This window comes from Coenobita brevimanus, chromosome 63, assembly GCF_032717465.1.
Source record: "Coenobita brevimanus isolate Jiangsu-jjx chromosome 63, ASM3271746v2, whole genome shotgun sequence".
In the NCBI taxonomy this organism is placed as follows: Eukaryota; Metazoa; Arthropoda; class Malacostraca; order Decapoda; family Coenobitidae; genus Coenobita; species Coenobita brevimanus.
Window position 1 is genome coordinate 41,629,387 of NC_137016.1, and position 8,162 is coordinate 41,637,548.

The window sequence follows — 8,162 nt, forward strand, 5'->3', positions numbered from 1 at the left end:
TAGTTGTGTGTGTATTATAGCTGTAGTCATTCTAAGAACAGTTGTTGTCATAGGGGTGTATTCCAAAATATCACAGACTTTTTCTTCATACTGTAAATAGCTCTGTAAAGTGAGAGTAACTATTAGCTTTATGGTAAATGTAGCAGTGGAACATCAGTAGGCATTATTTCTTTATTTTATGTTGGACTTCAAGCTTTGGTAAAAATGAATGACAGAAAGGGGAGAATGCAACAGGGACCTTATAGCTCTCCAAATCACATATACTCATCTTGTCTGATGCTCCCTTTTCTAGGACAGTATTTTCTAACCTACCCACTAACTGATTTTGCCAGACTTTCCTCCTCTCATGCTTCTCCTTTGGTAAGCCCTTTTTTCACTTTTGTTTTATTCTGTTAAACAATACCGGTATAGTAATTTACCTCTTCTCTGCTCGCCACTCATCATGCCTGTGTTTCAATGCACAGGACATGGAACTCAGACTAACATGTGCAAGTACAAGTACAGAATTACATGATTTAGCATTAAGAGATAAAAAAACATCCTTGATTGTGCTGTACACTTATCTGCTGAACACCCCTTTCTTAAGATAACATTTCTAAGTTTTTCCTCATCACTGCCAGGCAGTATTATGATGTTCCAGATTGTACTAAGATGCTGTTGAAGTACTGTAAATACTTCCTTATCCACTTGAGGCCAAGATGGATATGCTTAGCTAAAATATAGTCACTGCACGAGCCCTGAGAGATATCAGTGTCAGTGTGGCTGATGTGATTAAATATTGGTGTGAAAACTTTTATTCATTGTGCACTTTCTATTTGTATAAAGATCAGTATAATTGCTGTATATTTTCATAAGATTTTGTTTAGCTCTCTGCACAAGATGTACAAAATTGTTTATATATACAGTACTAGATTAAGAAAGAAGCTAAGATACACATTGTTTCAGAAACGTTAACTTGATTAAGGTATTAACAAATACAAAGGTCCTTTTTTTTTTTAACAATAAAGAATACAATCCAAAGGAGTGGAATGCCATAATTTAGTACCATAATTGTCACAAACAATAATTTTATATGATTATTAGAGTATCAAAACCATGTAATAAATGTGCTTGGTAGTACACCCTTCATTTCAGTGATATTTTTCATTCATTTGTAGTTGCATGCATGTGGTTTTATTCACCCCAGGATATACTTCTGAAATTTAAAGGAATAGATGCAGTCTTCATTAATTTTCATTACTGGGGGGCTTTCAGGTTGAATGAAATAGCATGACACTAGCCAAAATAAAATGAAGAAGACAGCCATCTGGTTGAAGGGGTTTATGGTTAATTCATTTACAACTGTGTTTTAATACTGTGATCTTTTGCACTGTAGTTACATTGTAGTATTCTATATATACCTGTGTAGCTGCTGGTTGTACGGTAGTGCACTGTACTTATCTTGTAGTATCCCCTGTCCCTGGTTGTATGGTAGTACCGTGTAGTTACCTTGCTGTATATGTATGATATGTGTACTGGTTGTATGGTAGCATGTGCCATTAAGAGAGAAACCAAGTCTTTTCATTAGATGTGATGAGTATTTTATAAATTTTCATCTACATCATTTTAGCATATAGTACTATACTTCAGTTGCTCATAATCCTATAATCATTTTTAATTTCCCCTTCAAAGTTTACCACATAACTACAGTACAGCATAATATTGTTACAAAAAATCTGAAATACAGTAACTGGAACCAAGCAAGGTTGATTTCTTTTATGTGATATTGAATGGACGTATAAATACAGTAACCTCTCAACTAACGGTAGTTTAAAAAACGCTTTTTCGTTTTAACACAAGCAAATATTTAAGGAGATGTGTTTAATTAACAAGGGTTTCTTGATTTAACATGACTTTACACATCTGTGATGGTTTCAAATTAGCCGTGCACGCCTTGGGCAGTCCCGAGCTGATAGACCGTGTGTGGAAGTTTATGCATAAATACAATTTTTTATTTGCCTGTTGCTTAAACTTGTTTTATTCGAACTATAATATTTGAAAATGAAGTTTGGCCCTGTTCTGAGCAATTTGGCTCATTTTCGGACAAAATTTGACCAGGAAAGTGATGGCAGATCTAAGTTATTACAACTTGATGCTGCAGAACAGAAAGAAGAAAACCACTCAGACCAAGATAGAGCAGTTCTTTATGAAGAAGACAAAAAACTTAAGGGAGTTATCTTCATCACCAGTAGCAAGGGAGTCAGAGGAAGAGGAAGAGGAAGGACAGCAGAGCAAGGAGGGACAACGAATTTAGGGTGGGAAGCGGCGGGTGATGGGAGAGCGGGGTGGGGAGGGACAGCAGCGGATGACGAGTGATGCATAGATGAAGTGATGCTTTGTTGTTATTGTTTGTGACCTACTTACTGTAATGAAAATGTTGCTTTTACTGTAGTGTTTTTATGACCTACTAATGCATTAATAATGTTGAGGAACTTTCACAATGCCGTGAATGAAGCAGAATTGAAAGAAAATCCACGTAAAAACTGAAAACTGTATTTGGGGAGAAGTAGTCCAATTCACGCTATAGGGATGGTCGCGCTCCGCTCTCGCTCCACTCATGGTCCGGTCAAATATCTATTCTATCTATCTATCTATTGCCAGACGCTTCAATCCCGTTTGGGATGGCCACAAACAAATCGCCTCCAAGTCGCCCTGTCCCCCGCCATTTCACTCCCCTGCTCCCAGCTCACACCCCCCTCTCTCATATACCTCTCCACCCCATCCCTCCATCTCATCCTCGGCCTCGGAAGCATTCACACTGGCAGTAACGGTCAAGGAACGCTCCGCTCACGATCCATTCAAAAGATATTTTGACCGGAGCGAGAGTGGACCATGAGCGGAGCGAACCGACAGTGTGAACACCTCCCAGCTCCCACGGTCTCGCTCCACATCAGTCTTGATTCAGCCCTCGTATGGTTGGGTACCGCTGCTCTGAGTCTCTTGAAAAGATGGATCACCAAAAGAAAGCACTGCATTGGCATTATGAAAAAGGTAGTTAACTGATTTAGAAAATATTATTTTTATCATTTATTACAAATTAAAGGAAAATGAATACAGCTATACATTAGAAAAGCATACATAAGAGGAGAAGCTATACATAAGAGGAGGGGATGGAAGGGGAGGGGCAAGGGAAGAAGGAGAGGGGAGGGGGAAGGGAAGAAGGGACGGTGAGGGGAGGGGAGGGGAAGGGAAGAAGGGGAGGGGAGGGGAGGGAAGATATATAATTTTAAACTAAGAGGAAACAAAGGAGGGAAGAAATGGAGGGAAGGGAAGAGAGGGTGGGGAAAAGGGGTGATAGGATGAGGTAAAAGGAGAAGCGGAAGAGAGGGGAATGAAAGGGAGAGAAGAGTGGGATGGGATGAGGATGAGGATAATGATGATTATGATGAATGGTGGTGGCACTTCTACTGTTGAGGGAGAGGGGATGACGGGACTGTGAGCGAAGGGGGAGCGGAGTGGACGTGTGAATGCACCAGGACCGTCAGTGAAGCGAGAGTGGAGCTTGACTGGAGCGTGACCATCCCTATAGTGTGAATAGGGCCTAAACAAAGCTTCGGCCCAACTAGGGCCCAAATGTTGTTTATTTTTCCCCCAAAATACTGTTTTTTTGTTTTTTACGTGGATTTTCTTTCAAATTAATATTGTCGCTTTTAAGTTTAGAGTAGCATAACTCCTCAAATTGGTATACTTTCCCAGAGTCCAGGAACGTAACCCCCAATATTACCATTGTTTCTAATGGGAAAATTATGTTTAAATAACGCGTTTTTAACTAACACGACCTCTCCAGGAACCTAACCCTCGCGTTATTTGAGAAATTACTGTACTGTAATATATGTGACAAATACTGCATCCTTTTTAATGTAGAGGTACATATTTAAAGAATGTATTTTAAAAAATTTATTACTAATATTATCCACTTCTGTCTTTCTTTCCTTCATTCATTCCTTTTTCTTCTGCCTACAGGTGACTTTACACTCTCTCTTCTGTCTTTCAGTCCTGCATTCTTTCCTCTTCCTTCAGCCTATGGGTGACTGTGCACTGAGTGACAAGCCAAATTTCCTGTACACCAGGAAACCATTTATTATGCTGGGTGGTGACCATATAACCAGATTATGGCACCTGGTGGGTTAGTGGGTAATTAAGGTGCTCCAGTTGGATTGAGCCTGTGTAGGTTTATATCCAAGGGGTGGTTGGAGTTTATTGTTCATGCCCACTCAGGAATGAGTGAGGCTGGTCACTCTCATCTTAAATGTCATGACCATCTTGCCTAGCCCCGGGTTGCTACGCTCCTTATGGGGCAACATAGGATTGGATGATGGATGGATGGAATTATTATTACTGTATTAGTACTGTAGTAATAGTAGTAGTAGATGATGGTAGGTGGTAGTGACCATTATCCACTTACTTGATGTAGTCCTCCCTGTTTCTGTCTTCACCTTTATCATTCCTTCTTTGTGTCTGCCCTTTCTTGTTCTATTTCTCCCATCTTTCCTCTCACTTTTTATAACTTTTTTCCCTTTCAGGTAGCTTTACATTGACTGACAAGCCTAATGGTTTCATAAAAGCCAGGAAACCATTTACAATGCTGAGAGGTAACCATATACAGTAGTCAGCCCATACATGTTCCCAACGTGTCAACAAGCGGCTAGCAGAGGGAGAGTCTCTCTCCCCGGATAACAGCTAACTGAATGTCAATGTACATCCCTTAAGGGATTATGGCATCTGGCTATAGATAGATAGATAGATAGAAGTATAAGTAATAGTATTTAGCTTTTATTTGTTTATTTATTTTTGTTATTCATTTTATCATGAATTTCTCTCATTTGCAAGTATTATTCTTACGGAATAAAGCAGACTGAGACACACATCTCAGATATAGAGCTCATTTCACATCAGATGATTAGATTCATTGACTCTATCTCCTTAGCAGTTTATTTGACATACTACATTTTACTGTTCTCTTGCATGTTATTTATGCCTTTCTGATGTCCACAGATTCTGTAACAAACAAGAGATTGATGTACCTTGATGAAAAAAAAAGTATAGATGTGATATTAGATATTCTCCTATATTGACAAGAATATGACCCCTAGAAAGGCAGGGGAATAAAGTGAAGCTGACATGTAGAGCCAGAAAATACCAAAGATACTTGTGTCCATGAATTTTTGTCTTAAGTACATGAGTATACAGTATTCGAAAGTATCTGTACATAGTACTTTTCATAATACTTGTACTTGAGTACATTCCATACTACTTATGCTTGAATACTTTCCATGATATGGTGATTATTACAATACCTCTCATGCTACATTACTGATAAACTGCTTCGCTCATTCATCATGCAGACACAGCACTGTTGCATCTTCAAACATCATTATTATTTTTGTTGTCATCCTCACACTTAGAACCTTATTTCTCACCAGAGGTGTGAAGTAAATGGTAGCATTAAAAATTAAGTAGATTAATGTCCTTGGATTGAAGGGGTTAACAAATGCAGATCATTGGGATTGGAGCATAATTGTGTTGTAATGAGGATGGGTAGATTCAGATGGTTTGGGCATGTGGAGGGGATGGGGATGACAGTTGGGTAAAGAGACTGAGAAGTGTTAACGTTAGGGGTAGGACTGTAAGAGGTAGACCGAAAAGGACCTGGTACAAGGTCATTGAGTGTGATCTCACGGATTAGGGACTGAATAGGGAGGCTGCCAGAGATTGAGCAGCATGGAGAGCCACCATTAGGTGATTGAGGCTGACGCATGCAAACATGTTGGAGGCATTATAAACGGAATGAATGAAAATCAATCAGGCAAACCACAGGAGTCTAGAGGGTATAGACGGGGGGGGGGGGGGATCATCTACAAGCTGTGACGAGTGACGTAAGGGGAGGGGAGGTGGACCTAGATCCTCAAAACAAACAGACTAGGCTCTAATGTGGACATACATATGTAAAGTTACATACCCAAAGGTGGTGTGGTTAATAAAAAACAATATCCTCAGAGTGTGATGAATGGTGATGGGAGGGGGGGGGGACTGTAGCTCTTTTTTTGTCTTAACATGTCCCAGATTTTCATCCTTTTGCAACTTACTTCATGTAGTTCAGTGGCAGAGAAAGACAGCACACTACCAAAGTTCAGCATCCTTCCCATAGCATTTTTATAGTCTTGCATTGTATTTTATCCATTAATTGTTACAACTCAGCATTGGAGACAGCAAGATAGTAATTTTCGTACCTTGGAATAAATAGGCTCTTGGTTGTACATGAGTGTGTGTGTGTGTGTGTGTGTGTGTGTGTGTGTGTGTGTGTGTGTGTGTGTGCATGTTTCTTTGGGTAGAAAGGAGTGTGGAGCTTCAAAGCAAAGGTGACTTAGTGTCCAAAAGCCCTTATGTGTGGGAAAGGGGACCGAGAACTTTCAAAGTTAATAGAATGACCCAGTACTGTACTAAGCCCATACCAAGCCAAAGATGGGTTAGTTACCGAGTTGTGACATCCTCAGGCTGTATCTGTGTTGGGGGGGAAGGTAATTGTGAAATGTGTGAATGATTCTTATCATATTGTTATACAGATCAGCATTTTATTGGCAAGCAGAAAATTATCTAGGTCGGAGAAGGTGTGAACCAGTAAACAGTTTAGCTGGCACAAAGTACAGTACTGTATGGGAAACATTATCACCAAGCTAGTGGGCAGAAGTAGCAGACTTAGAATTGACTTGACATATTCCATAGATGTGAAGTAGCAGATCCAAAAGTGACCAGGTTACTTAGAAATTGAAGCTGTGATACATTGCAGTGGACCCATAGCCATTCAGCAGAGAGAGGAAGAGAGAGAGAGAGAGGGGTGGGCGAGAGAAAGAGAATCACAGTACCCTCCATCGATTGAGGATTACCATAATAGAGTGCTTATGACAATTACTCCAACACTACATTTTATCATCATAGACTCCATCCCAGGATTACTGAATAGGTCTCTTTCTCTCTCTCTCTCTCTCTGTTGTATGTGGATGAGTGTGTTGGGTGGGTGTGTATTCCCCATCCCAACAGAGAGAAAGATAAGGGGGATGGGGAGAGAAGTCACAGCAATATGTGATAAGGGCATAATCTTTGTACTTACAGCCTGCTTCAACTGATTACCCTCCCCTTCACTTTACACTTGCCTCCATCTTACTGGCTCACCTCTGCTTGGCATCGTGAGTAAAGTATCTCTCTCTCTCTCTTTCTCTCTCTCCATTGTATGTGGGTGGGTGTGTATTCCCCATCCCAACAGAGAGAGAAGATGGGGGGCGGGGAGGAGAGAAGTCGTAGGAATATGTGATAAGGGCATAATCTTTGTACTTTCAGCCTGCTTGAACTTATTACCCTCCTGTTTACTTAGCAACTTACCTCCATCTTAGTGGCACATCTCTGTAGTTGCCAATGTGAGTAAAGTCTCTCTCTCGCTGCCTCTCTCTCTCTCTCAATATTACAAAGTTTAGGAGGGATCTTTTGAACTGCTTCGGTTAGATGATGCCTTTCTTATCTTCATCAGCATATAGGCATTTTTACTTTATTCTTAATGTTACCAAACACATTCACTCATTTAGGAGGGATTTTTCTACCCCAGGGCATCTCTAATTGAAGCCAAGTTAGAAAGACAATGGGAACATATTATTGCTGGAAGTATGAGTAATTACTGTAGTTAATTACAAGCAGTTTATATTAAGAAATGTCAGTTTCGTATGTAAGTTGCAAATACTGTAGTTTTTTGTTGGGAGTTAAAAGTAACATTGTGTGAGAAATGTAGTAGTCACCTGAATGTCTTTATGAATAATAGCCAGTTTTCATTAGAAGCAGGGTATATTTTTCAGTCTCCTTTTTTTTTTTAATGTATTTAGGGGAATTTGCAGATCAGCTTAGGAGTTAGAAATGGAACTTAGGCAGGCAATTTTTTTCATTAGTTTGCTGTGAGCTGAATAACAAAAAAGAACATAGAAAACACGAGCCATAGCGAAGACTTGCTGTGTTTTATAGAACAAAATTCTCCAGCCTAGAAAAATGAGAGTGGGACACATTTCCTCCTCAAGTAGGTCATACCACTAATGTGTTAAATCTTCCCTTTCCTCTTCTCTTCCTCTGCTGTGAATCTCGTG